This window comes from Rattus norvegicus, chromosome 5 (assembly GCF_021556685.1).
Source record: "Rattus norvegicus strain SHRSP/BbbUtx chromosome 5, alternate assembly SHRSP_T2T, whole genome shotgun sequence".
In the NCBI taxonomy this organism is placed as follows: domain Eukaryota; kingdom Metazoa; phylum Chordata; class Mammalia; order Rodentia; family Muridae; genus Rattus; species Rattus norvegicus.
The window spans coordinates 82776303-82789848 of NC_141538.1; the positions used below are offsets into that span (position 1 = coordinate 82776303).

Genomic DNA, 13546 nt, shown 5'->3' on the forward strand with positions numbered 1-13546 from the left:
AGCACAAGACCCTGGGTTCGGTCCCCAGCTCCGGAAAAAAAAAGAAAGAAAAAAATGAATACTGTAAAGGCTGGGAGTGTGGGGAGGGCTGAAAATTAGTATCTTGATCAAAGCTATTTAAGAGATTAAGAAGGTTTTTATTTGGCTCCCAATTCCAATCTACACAGACCATCCTAATGAGCAAGTCTGAGCTGCAGGAACTTTTTGTGAGGGACCAAAGGCTATACTAGGAGTTGGGTTAGAGTGCTGTGTGTGTGTGTGTGTGTGTGTGTGTGTGTGTGTGTGTACACATATATATTTGTCAGCCAATCTGGCTATGTTCTGTACATGTCTTACAAGTATGAGTGAAGCTGAATTCAAAAGTAACACTCTAAGATAGCATAGTACTTAGACTGTGTCATGGTTCCTACTCACTCTTTGTGATTGTTCATGCTAATTTTCAGCTACACAAGGGGCATGGGCCTCTAGCCATGCTTGTCAGGCTTTTCTTAACTATAGTAATTGATAAAGGAAGAGCCGTCTTTTTTTTTTTTTTTTTTTGGTTCTTTTTTTTCGGAGCTGGGGACCGAACCCAGGGCCTTGCGCTTCCTAGGTAAGTGCTCTACCACTGAGCTAAATCCCCAGCCCCAGGAAGAGCCGTCTTAATCGTGGGTGGGACCTCAGATGTGTGAGCAGAGAGTATGCATTGCTCTGTGCTCTTGACTGTGGATGAATGTGACAATTCTCTGTAAGTTCCTGCAGCTGAGACTTGCCCATCAGGATAGACTAAATAAACTGAAATTGGGAGGTAAATAAGGTAAATAAAAACTTTCTCTCTTAAGTTGCTTTTGTCAGGATGTTTTATTACTGTAACAGGGAAAGAAACCAAGATATCACTTTAATCCAGGCTTATATTGAGAACTCTGAGGAAAAAAATGTATAACAGAAAGACATATAAAACACATAGCTTAGGAAGGAGTGTATCAGAACTGCATTCTCTTCAGGGAAGCCTTGAGCACATTTAAAGCTGTGGACAAGGTGGGTGCAGACAGAAAAGCAATAGTTAAAGAGATCAGTGCCAATAAAGAGAAACCATGGGTGCTTTGTACTGGGAAGATAGGAAAGGTACCTATTTCCCCAGTGCATTGGGGGATGCCTTACTCCCTCCTGGATTTGTAGATCTTAGGATGTATAAATAGCAAACAAATGTAAAAGACTCATCTTAAAATAGTTGTCCCTCAGAAATGGAGTAGAGATCGAAGGGAATCCAACCCAACTTGGGACCTATCCCATGTGTAGGCACCAAGCTCTGACACTATTACTCATGCCATGTTGTGCTTGTAGACAGGAGCCTAGCATGGCTGTCCTCTGAGAGGCTCTACCAGCAGCTGACTGAGACAGATGCAGATACTTACAGCCAACCATTGGACTGAGGTCATAGACCTCTATGGAAGAGTTAGGGGAAAGATTGAATGAGCTGAAGGAGCTGGTAACCTCATAGGAAGACCAACTAACCTGGACTCCTGGGAACTCCCAACAACCAAAGAGCATGCAAGGGATGGTCTGTGGCCCCTGCACATATGTAGCAGAGGACAGCCTTTTCTGGCTGTCCAGAGGGTGCTTCTAATCCTATAAAGACCTGATGCCCCAGGGAAGGGGGATGCAGGGGTGGGGGAGTGAAGTTAGGTGGGTGAGGGGGATAAATGGGGGATCACCCTCTCAGAGGCAAAAGGGATGGGGAGTGGGGTGAAAAAAATCTTGGAGACGGAAGTGGGAAGGAGGACAGTATTTAGAATGTAAATACATAAGGCAATTTAAAACAAACAAACAAAAATAAATGTCGCTGCTTAAAAAGGGCCATGGTAGAAAAATGTTTTTCCACATTTATCAGTAATATATGCCCAGAGGCTGTTATAGTAGTGATCCAAAGGTGGCAGGTTGAGCTCTCAGCAGGAATTGTTATCATCCATGAAGTGTTGCATGATAGGGTTATAGAGGTTTATTCCAAGGGTCCAAGGAAAGGCCAGACAGATGACTAAATGTGTATCAGGACTGCGTTCTCCACAGGGAAGCCTTGAAAGGTTGGTATGGGAAGTTGAGATGATGAAGACTAAAAACCCAGCACAGATCTGAGGATGCTGAAGTGTCTCAGGGTTTCTATTCCTGCACAAACATCATGACCAAGAAGCAAGTTGGGGAGGAAAGGGTTTATTTAGCTTACACTTCCACACTGCTGTTCATCACCAAAGGAGGTCAGGACTGGAACTCCAGCAGGTCAGGAAGCAGGAGCTGATGCAGAGGCCATGGAGGCGTGTTACTTACTGGCTTGTTTCCCCTGGCTTGCTCAGCTTGCTCTCTTATAGAACCCAAGACTACCAGTCCAGGGACGGCACCACCCACAATGGACTGGGTCCTCCCCACTTGACCACTAACTGAGAAACTGCCTTACAGCTGGGTCTCATGGAAGCGTCTCCTCAACCGAGGCTCCTTTCTCTGTGCTAACTTCAGCTTGTGTCAGGTTGACACACAAGACTAGCCAGTACGTGAAGATAGCAAGAACGTGGAATATCTGACAAGGGATGCTTCAGACACTGGATAGACTAGGTGTGGGGGATAGAGAGAGAATGAACCAAACACTTTCAAGCTTCAGGCCAGGGTTTCCCTTTGTTCTTGTTGGGTCTGGTCTTTTCTTGCTGTTCCTCCCTTTTGTGTAGGAATGTTTACTTTACTCTTCTTGAATATGTTACTTTCTGTTGCTCTGATAAACACCATGACCACAAGCATCTCAAAGAGGAGTTTATTTTGGCTCATGGTTCCAGAGGGAGAGCTGATAGTGGTTGGGGAAGCATGGCAGTAAGCTCTGGGACAGGAGGCCAAGATCACATGCCCATCACATGCAGAGAGAGGAGAGAACTGGAGGCAGATGAAGCTATAACTCTCAAAGCTGGCCTCTATTGATTACTTTCTCCTGAAAAGCACTACCTTATAAAGGCTTCACAACCTTCCCAAACAGTGCCACTAACCAGGGAACAAGTGTTCAAATACCTGAGCCTATGGGGACATTTCTCACTTTAACCACCGCACCATTTTCTATTGGAAACGTGTAAGATTCATGTTAAATTAACATGGGCAAAGAGTGAGAGCTTGCCTTGAGTCTCAGAAGAGACTTTGAACTTTATAATAGCGACAGAACTATTATGATTATAGGTTTTTCAGAGTTATATTGAATGAATTTTATGTTGTGAGGTCACAACAGACCCTTGGAGACCCTGGGAAGACTATTATTTATATGCAAACTGCCCTCCATAGTTGAATGTATTTGAATACTTGTCCCCCAACTGGTGGCATTTTTGGAGAGAAGTTGTGACCAATGGGAGCAGCACAACAAAGCCATATTTCTAAGGAAGTCCCCTATCTCTAAATCCTGAATGGTGGAATAATTTGGCATAGATGTTTGTGGACTTTAGGTTTAAAAACCCAGTAGGATCTTAACTCTGGGTCATGGTTCATTCTTAAATCTGGACCATGGCCCTGGTCAGCCAGTCCGGGGGTGTATGCTCACCAAACGGTCCCTGTCTGACTGAGATCGGTGTTCATGTGGTTTGTGAGGAAATTCCTGCTTACATAGCCTTTCCATTGTATGAGGTATTACACCAAATCTTTGCATAAAACGATTCTATCCAAATTTATGCAAATACCACACCAGTTATGGAAAGTGCTGAAAGTCTTTGGATTTTGCTAGGCACAGGGGGCCTGAATCCTCCCTTGCAGATAACTTAGGCATGGCTGAAAATGGAATCAACTCATTCCCTTCTGTCTTTCTTTTTTCCTTCCTCACTGCCTCACCTTCTCCCGTTATTCGTTCTAAACAGCTCAACTGAAATATAATTGCTGCACATGGCCACATGCCCTATTTGGAATATACATCTGCACTACTGTCACAATTAAGGTGATATATACACTCAGGGCCACCCTCCCCCATCCAGGTGGCTCAGGTAGAAATAATTATGAATTCTGAAATAATGTACAGTATAACCAGGCCTTAGTTTTTCTTCCTTGGTAACTGAGTTCAGTCACCTAGATCTCAACTATTTTGAGATTTAAACCCTTTAGTTCCTCAGAATGTGGCAGTATGTAGAGGTAGGTGCTTTAAGGAAGTGGTTTCAATTAGGTCCAATGTGTTGGGAGTGCCTTGTGAATATATACAGGGAGAAGAGGAGCATGTATAAGGAAATGAGAGGGGCTTGGGGGAGTGGGGAACCAACCCTGCTGGCCTCATTCTCTTGAACTTCAGCTTCTGGAATAATTTTTGGTTGTGAAATCTAGCCAGGTGTTCGTTGTGCTAGTTGGAGCAAACTCCTCTAGAGATTACCATCTAGATGACTTTTGACCTTGGAAAGTACATCCCACGTCAGAAACTCAAGTTTGTGCAGCCTAGGAAGATGGAAAAACACAAATCTACCGCCAGTCCTGAGTGCTGACACAGCGTCCCTATGTTCAGGGATGTTATGGTCTGCACCCTCGGTCACCGGACCTGAAGCCCTGATTACTTTCTTCCTGTAATTAAGTTTACAGCTTTTGGTCTGAGGCCCAAATTTTAAAATCGGTAGCTGAGTTATGAAATCTATTTACAATTCATACGGGAAAGAAAAAATTCCCAAGAAAACAACAGTTCAGGACCAAGAGTAAGCAAATCATATGTCAACTTCAATGATTTTATATTACAGTATTATATGTAACATGTGTGTGTCTATCTGTAAATGTACATACATAATAAATTATAAAGAACCCCAGTTAAGTATGTGAACCGTCCACACTGGGGAATTGACTCCAATACTTTGTATCAGTCCATGTGCTACTTCCTGTTTTGTGCCGTCAGCCCTTGCACTGGAGACTGCTGTGCTAAAATCTAAAAACAAAACCATAAACAAACAAACATCAGATGTGGAGGCACACACCTGGAATCCCGGCTCTCATATGTGAGGGAGGAGCTAGTGGATTCTTGCTCAAGTTCAAGACCAGGTTTAGGTAGCATGTTCTAGGCTATCTAGGGATACCCATCAGGACCCTGTCTCAAAACCACGCTAAACTAAGCAAGAAGTAAAAATAAAAGATTTAAAAATAGGCATTCTTCCTTCTCTCTGCAGCCCATCAGCATGTTCTGACTTACGCTCTGCCTTTGACCTTTATCACAGTGCGTACACGGAGCACTTTATGAGTTCTTTTCAACCAGCGCTCCCAGGGCTTCTTCATGTTGCTGTAGATATATTTCATTTCCTCTGCCAAACGGTAGTCCACTGTGTAAATGTCACACCATGTGTTTACTGTCTGGTGGTAGGCGCTTAGTTTCTCTGTGTATTGTCAACAATATTACTTGGGCTATTCTCACATACACTCCTCTGGGAGGCAGCTGTGACTCCTGTTACATTTTTAAGAGTGTAAAAAAAGGTGCACGTGTGTAAAGTGTGGTCGAAAGCATTCTAGCTGTTTAAAATTAAACAAATGAATTTTTTGTATGGAACAATTAAATCTCAGGGCATTCCAGAAGGCTGTTATTTTATTGAACAAAACGACAAGTTCCTGCAATGAATTTCTTAAAATAAAGGTGTCCTGGGATCTTTAACTCTGTGGCTTTCATTGAACTGTTTCTAAAAGTTCTTATTTAGACACTGTAATCTTAGAGAGTTCGTATCCTGGCTTCTTAACCAGATGAGAAGCTATGCAAGGATGTAGAAACATAAGAAAGCACCCCTTCCATTTATGGGGAAGGAAATGGAGACTTAGCAACAACAGAACTGGGCAATGATCCAAAGCCGACTCATGTTCCCCATCCAGTGCTGAGGGCACAGCTGCTGTTACCCTCCTCTCTTGTGGCCTGCTCCCACCCTTGCTGCCATGAATGGCATGAGAGGGAAGGAAATCTGCACTCAGGAGGCTGATTCTCCAAGAATTGCTACTATTTGTTTGCACGTGTGCTTGCTCATGTGAGTATGTTTCTGTGAGTGACCACGAGGTCTGTCAGTCCTGGACTTCATGCAGGTGCCATCCACCTTGATTTGGGACATAATATCTCTCATTGGCCTGGATCTTGTCAAGTACAACAGGCTGTCTGGTTAGTGGGCCAGTTATCCACCTGTTCCCACATTCCTCACGGTGGGATTAAAAGCCCATTAGACACCATGAGTCACTCTCGTTGATGTCATCACTCTGCTTCCAGCAACAAAGCTGTGTGTGTGCTTCATCAAAGTCCAATGGGACGCAGCACCTATCAGGACAAGGTTTGCTGTCTCCTCACTCTGGAGCGAGGCAAACAAGCTAATTTGTGAGGAATAAGGAAGTTAGAATAAAATGTGCCCATAGGAGTCTAAGTTTGTTTTTTGCATTAATCCATGCGATGTAGATATTGCTGTATTTTCCAAGTTAAGGAGAATGAAGCCAAGAAGGAGTGACTCCAAGTCTACATAGGTAAAAGAGACAGCAGAGCCGCATTTTATTCTAACTTCCTTATTCCTTACAAATTAGCTTGTTTTCCTCACTCCAGAGTGAGGAGACAGCAAACCTTGTCCTCATAGGTGCTGCGTCCCATTGGACTTTGATGAAACACACACATCTTTGTTGCTGGAAGCAGAGTGATGACATCAATGATTGCAATAACCATAAAAGTTTGACTGATGTGCGTTTGTATGAGTTGTGTGACCTTGAGTGGATTACTTAAATTCCTTAAGCCTCAGGTTTTTTTTTTTTTTTCATTTGCAAACTGGGGACAATAAGTAGAGCCTTCTTCATAGAGTTCTTGTAATGGATTTAACCCATGCAAACCCCTTCAATCAGCACTACTGTGAACACTCAGTATTAGCTACTGATGTTATTGAGTGCCTAATAACAGAATGGATCATTGAAGCAGGCCAACATCCGGGCTCCTGTCAAGAACTCTGTTCCAGTTGATGCTTGTGTGTGAAGGGGATTTGCTTTGAAACCCTTTGAGCTTACCTTCAAGGGCAGAGATTGATTCATGAGTCCAAGGATCTTTCTTTAGTTCCTGGGGAAGTTGGGCACTCTGTTACTCTTTTCTCTTAGAACAGTTATGCTTGGGAATTCATCCATGTTTCCAAGAAGTTGCCATAGTTAGAGCACAGTTTGTTAGTATGAAAACCAAAACACCAGCACTGTACATTTTGGTGAGATGTAGGTTTATTTTTTGCCAGTTACAACTGGATGGGGAATTACCCAGTTTAGGTCAGAACTTAACTCCAGTGCTTTGGCTGATAGTGTCCTTGAACTGTATCAAGGAGTCGGGAACATGTGAGCAGGAACCACAGTGAGGGGAAGGTTTGGTGTTCTATGTGGAGAGGTTCATGAGACAGACCTGGCCCTGGCTCTAACATTTGTTCTTGATGTGACCTTGGTGTTCTCTCTCTCTCTCTCTCTCTCTCTCTCTCTCTCTCTCTCTCTCTCTCTCTCCCTCCTCTCTCTCCCTCTTCCCCCTTCTCTCCCTCCCTTCTCTCTCTCTCTCTCTCTCTCTCTCTCTCTCGGATTTTTTATTTACATCTCAAATGTTATCCCCCTTCCCAGTTTCCTGACCATAAATCCCCTATCCCATCCCCCCTTCTTCTATGAGGGTGTTCCCCTACCCACTTACTCACCCCTTCCTGTGTCCTGGCTCTGACATTCCCCTACACTGGGGTGGGGCAGTCCAGCCTTGGCAAGACCAAGGGCTTCTCCTCCCATTGATGCCCAACAAGGCCATCCTCTGCTACATATGCTGCTGGAGCCATGTGTACTCTTTGGATGGTGGTTTAGTCCCTGGGAGTGTCTCATGCCAATGAAAAGTTGTTCTCAAAGATCTTTTCCATTTGCATCCAGTAGAGGGTGGTATTCCTCCTGTTTTGGTTGGGCCCTAGTCTGAGAAGCCCAATTACTTAGTACTCTGGGGGAGGAATCCATGATCTAGTAGTCCCTGGTGGAGCTAGATCCCACGTGGGTTCTTAGATTTGTAGCTGGCCAGAGGTCTGCACGCTGTTGTTGTTATTTAACCTCACCTCATCTTCTGGGTTGTGTTCTAGCCTTCTATTTCCCAGGCCAGGAAATTATCAGGTCCCAAAGCAACTCAGGTCAATTGACTAACCATGGTGGTACCTATTAGCATACCACAAAAAAAATGCTGGTCTCCAGGATCACCCAGACCCTGTGGCTTCTCTTAGCTCTCCTCACCCTTCCTGCTATCCTGAACCTCTTCAGTCCATAGACTTCCCTTCCCTTCCCTAGCTTTCCCCTCTTATATAACCCTGTCATTTCCATTGGTTCTGTCATTCCTTGTCCTCCTCTCTGGTTCTCTGCCCCACATCCCTTGGCCCAATCTGCTGGCTGTGTTTTCTGTCTACTGCAATCCCTCCCTTCTCTGAACTGCTGTAGATGCCTCTGTATTCTTCTTCACATCTACAATAGGAACCTTCTCCTAAACCATACCTTGGAGCAGTCATGTTCTCATTTCACTCTTGAACCACACTGGGGGATTGGGAGGACCTGCCTAGGATGTGTGGCTTTCCAAGGGTCAATTCCAGGCTGAATCCTTCACAGCTGTAACTCATCCTTTTGGGTCTTTTCCCCGTGGACCCCATCAGGTAGCCATTGTTTGTAAAGAGCTTTGAGCACTGAAAATCCTTTACACATACACTGTGGAGGACAAAACATGGAATCATAGAGTTCAGGGAGGAGCCTCATGTGTAGCTACCTACAATCCCCTTTCCCATAAAGCTTTACTTGTTGGGCTTGGGGGTGAAATGTCTCTGAAATGTGACCCCAGAGTCACAAGTTGCAGATAGTGGAATCCACTCTAACTTATTTCAGTAACAAATGGGAAATTTTAGAGGATATCAGGAAACTCTTGGAATCTCCAGAGGACCCAGAGGAGAAAATTTAAAATGATCTAGGCATAAATAGTGCCCAGTCACACTGTGGGAGCTTTTCTGAAAAAAAATCACCACTTACGAAGCTTCTCAGTACTTGGGATTTTGGCACTGTCCACTCCAGTGGAAGCTAAGACTGACCGAGGGGTGGAGCAGTCCAGCTGGACACACAGCATGGCTCACATCTCCCTGTGCATCACTGCTATTTTCTCAGTTTTACAGCGAAGGAATACAGGCTGTGCATGTTTAAGGTTTGCTCAGTTAAGCCTCCCTGACTTCCAGGTTTGAGTGGTGAGGACTTTAAGCTGGAGCTAGGAGTTACCCTGAGTAATTAAAGGGCACATTTTTTTTAAATTTTATTTTTATTTTATTTCTTTCTTTCTTTTTTTTTTTTATTAACTTGAGTATTTCTTATATACATTTCGAGTGTTATTCCCTTTCCCGGTTTCCAGGCAAACATCCCCCTAACCCCTCCCCCCTCCCCTTCCTTATGGGTGTTCCCCTCCCCATCCTCCCCTCATTGCTGCCCTTCCCCCAACAATCTAGTTCACTGGGGGTTCAGTCTTAGCAGGACCCAGGGCTTCCCCTTCCACTGGTGCTCTTACTAGGATATTCATTGCCACCTATGAGGTCAGAGTCCAGGGTCAGTCCATGTATAGTCTTTAGGTAGTGGCTTAGTAAGGGCACATTTTTTAAAGAGAGGAGAGGCACTGCTGGTTTCTCCTTTTTTAATTCTCTTAACTATAGTACTTTGGAAGGAATGCACCCGAAGGAATATTAATTTCTTGTTTCATTTTGTTGGTGCTGGGGACTGAGGCTAGGTTGTCACTCCTGCTAGGGAGGTGCCTGCAGTCGAGCAATTTCTAGCTCTTATAAATTTTGTCTTTAAGTTTGAGGCAGCTTTGCTAAGTTGCCTAGGCTACCTAAACCTTAAACTGACTGTTCTCCTGCTTCATCCCTCCAAATAGCAGGGTGTGCGGGCCTAGACCACTGGAGCCAGGTGCATTCTTATTTCACGCTTATTTTCTCATCTTAAGCTTCCACTTCTTCTGACAAACCCGGAAGGGGAGCTTGTCCCACTTGATGCTCTGTGACATTTGCTTGATCTATAAGTAAAGCATTCCTGGACTTGGGAGATATTATATCACAGACTCACTCAGTCTTATCAAGTCATAAACCAGGAAATAGTTTCAAGGCATTTCTTTTTGCTTGTCAGAGTTATATAATCAAAGATGCACTTAACAAATGTTGGCTGAGTCTCTGTATTCTTGATACTGGGTAAAAGGCAGACAAGTTCCTAGTTACCATGGAGCTTTGTGTAAACAAAAGGAAATGTTTACTAGCCTTAAAGTCATTTGGAGCAAAAATACTTTATGAAAGTTTTCTTTTCTTAATTTTTTTTAAAAAAAAATTAATTCTTTGAGAATTTTCTACTTGTACACCATGAACTAGATTGTACGCACATCCCACGTCTCTTTTCCAGCTTCCTCTGGAATCCCACAACACATCTCCTCCCAACTGCATGACTAGTCTCGTGTTTTAAAACAACCGCTAAGTCTAGTTAGTACTTTCTGTACTTGTATGGATGTGTGGCCACCCACTGGAGTATGGGTAACTTAACAGTGCCCATACCTTCAAAGAATGGTTCTCCCTCCCTCGGTATCTCTCAGTTGCCATTACCTCCTGGGGAATGGGTGGGATCACAGAACTCCCACAAGCTTCCCCTCGGTCTAGTTTGTCAGAACTTTGGCCAGGTTGACTTTGTGTAGGTCTTGTGCGGAAAACTACAACCACTGTGAGTTCATGAATACAATAGTCATGTTGTGTCCAGGTGTCAGCATTTCCCAGCATTTATACCTTACCTCTGGTTCTTACATTCTTTCTGCCTTCTCTTCATGGTGTTCTTTGGGTACTGGCATATATGTGGGAGTTTGGGGGGACTGATAAAGATGTCCCATTTAGGGCTGAGAGCTCGTAACCACTTATTCTCAGTACTTTGACCAGAACTGTATTCACTGTTGCCCTCTGCAAAAAGAAGGTTCTCTCTTAAGGCTGAACACACTCCAGGTTCATGGGTATAAACACAACTATTTAGAAGGGATTTTTGACAATATGATGCTTCAGCAAAATGAGAGTAGCTGGTTCTATCCCAGGGACATCAGCCATTGGATTTTGGTCATGTTTACATTACCAGGCAAGAAATTTCTTCCTGAAGAGAAGGCTTCAAATCCACTCGGAAAGTTGTTGGTTCTCCATATAAATGGGGACACTATTGCTTCAGTGGGCTCATCTTGCTTGGCAGATCAGTACTATAGCAGTCAGAGCCCAATGCTGGGTAAGACCACTAATGTCTTTTCTCTCCCAGCAGCTTCTACAACACAGTCTAGCTCTGTGAAAGCTAGCCAGTAGGAAGGAAATTTATAGGTTAGTATGAGATCCATTTCTTGCTGTCCTGCAGTCAAAATGTATGATAGCTCCAACATTTCAGGTCTTACCATGTAGTTATAGAAAGCTGCCAAATATTCTGTGTTGTTTTAGAGCCCACTGGGGTATCCTTGACCAATATCTCAAAGAGATGTCTAAGATATTTTTTCTTAATTAAATTAAAAATTTCCAACAATGGCAGATAAATAGGAAAAAGTTTAGCTTTGCTATCAAAAAGTGAAAACTAGCCTTTTTTTCCTTTCTACCAGCTGTAATATTTAAGAAAAAAGTGCCAGTGAAGATGTATAAAAATTCTTCAATCTCATATACTTTTTTGGGGGGTGCAGCATAACTTTATTGATGGTATTCAAGAGAGTATGGAGGGTTCACTTGACCCCTCCTGTTATTATGAGGGTCTGGGATGGAATTGTGAGGGAGATGCTCAGGGTTGGGGGCTGAGTTGGGATGGGGACTCCTCAGCAACTGAGGACCTCTCTCTTGCTCTCAGTATCCTTGCTGGTCTGGGGTGGGTGGTCCAAGTTTCTTACTCCTTGGAGGCCATGTAGGCCATGAGGTCCACCACACTGCTGCTGTAGCTGTATTCATTGTCATACCAGAAATGAGCTTTGCAAAGTTGTCATTGAGAGCAATGCCAGCACCAGCATCAAGAGTGGAAGAGTGAGAGTTGCTGTTGAAGTCATAGGAGACAACCTGGTCCTCAGTGTAACCCAGGATGCCCTTTAGTGGGCCCTTGGATGCCTGCTTCACCACCTTCTTGATGTCATCATACTTGGCAGGTTTCTCCAGGCGGCATGTCAGATCCACAATGGATACATTGGGTGTAGGAACACAGAAGGCCATGCCAGTGAGCTTCCTGTTCAGCTCAGGGATGACCTTTCCCACAGCCTTGGCAGCACCAGTGGATGCAGGGATGATGTTCTGGGCAGCCCTACGGCCATTACTCCACAGCTTTCCAGAGGGGCCATTCACAGTCTTCTGAGTGGTAGTGATGACATGGATTGTGGTCATAAGCTCTTCCACAACGCCAATGTTGTCATGGATGACCTTAGCCAGGGGGACTAAGCAGTTGGTGGTACAGGATGCATTGCTGACAATCTTGAGTTAGCTGTTATATTTCTCATGGTTCACACCTATCACAAACATGGGGGCATCAGCTGAAGAGGTGGAGATGATGACTCTTTTGGTTCCCCTCTTCAAGGGGGTCCTGGTCTTCTCCATGGTGGTGAAGATGCCAGTAGACTCCATGACTTACTCAGACCAGCATCATTCCCATTTGATGTTAGCGGGATCTTGCTCCTGGAAGATGGTAAAGGGATTCCTGTTGATGACAAGCTTCCCATTCTCAGCCTTGACTGTGCCATTGAATTTGCCATGGGTAGAGTCATACTGGACAATGTAGACTGTAGAGTTGAGGTCAATGAAGGGGTTGTTGATGGCAACAATCTCCACTTTGCCAGATGCAGACGAGAAGGCAGCCCTGGTAACCAGGCACCCAATATAGCCAAATCCGTTCACACTGACCTTCACCATCTTGTCTGCAAGATGAGGTTGGCACTGCAAGAGATGTGGTAGTCTCTGGAGCAGGGAGGAGCAGAGAGCCCTCATATACTCTTGATGTGAGCATAAACCAGCCTTTGTGAAGGAAAGCATTTGCAATGGTCTCAAAGCATTTCTACTGAAAATCTATTTCTTAGTCTATCTCTTAGAAAAAATACCTGTGTATTGAATACACATAGTAAAGGATCCCATTGTGGTCTGTTGTAAATACCCACATTTAGAGCTAGACAGTCATGCATGACAGAAAACTCTGACATGAAAATAAACATACATGGATTCATTTTCCTCTGGATAAAAAAGAAATCTGGGTTGGCCTTTGAGCTGATGTGGAGAAAGCCTGATTCCCTCTGTCCTTGGTACTGGAGAGGGAGAGCACTTTAGGCCTTGACACATGCACCTGCAGAAAGCTTCAAAAGAATGCTTTCAGCTGGGCATCCTCCCTACAGCTGTGATGGAAAGAACAGAAGGATAAAGGCTATTGGGGAGGCGAACAGTTCTCTTCAAAAGAAGTTCAGAAAATTATGTGTTTCTTTGTATGTTATCCCTGTACTTTGTAAATTATCCCTGAAAAAAACCATTAATCACAGGTATATATGGATGTGAAGGATATAATTTCTAGCACATTGTACATGTCAGCATATAAATAAAGCCATAGAATC

General features: G+C 44.0%; 1 pseudogene; it reads right to left on the reverse strand.

Annotated features, from left to right (window-relative positions):
* Positions 1 to 11853: 11853 nt before the first annotated feature.
* Positions 11854 to 12860, reverse strand: Gapdh-ps110 (Glyceraldehyde-3-phosphate dehydrogenase, pseudogene 110; annotated as a pseudogene).
* Between the last annotated feature and the right edge of the window lie 686 nt (positions 12861 to 13546).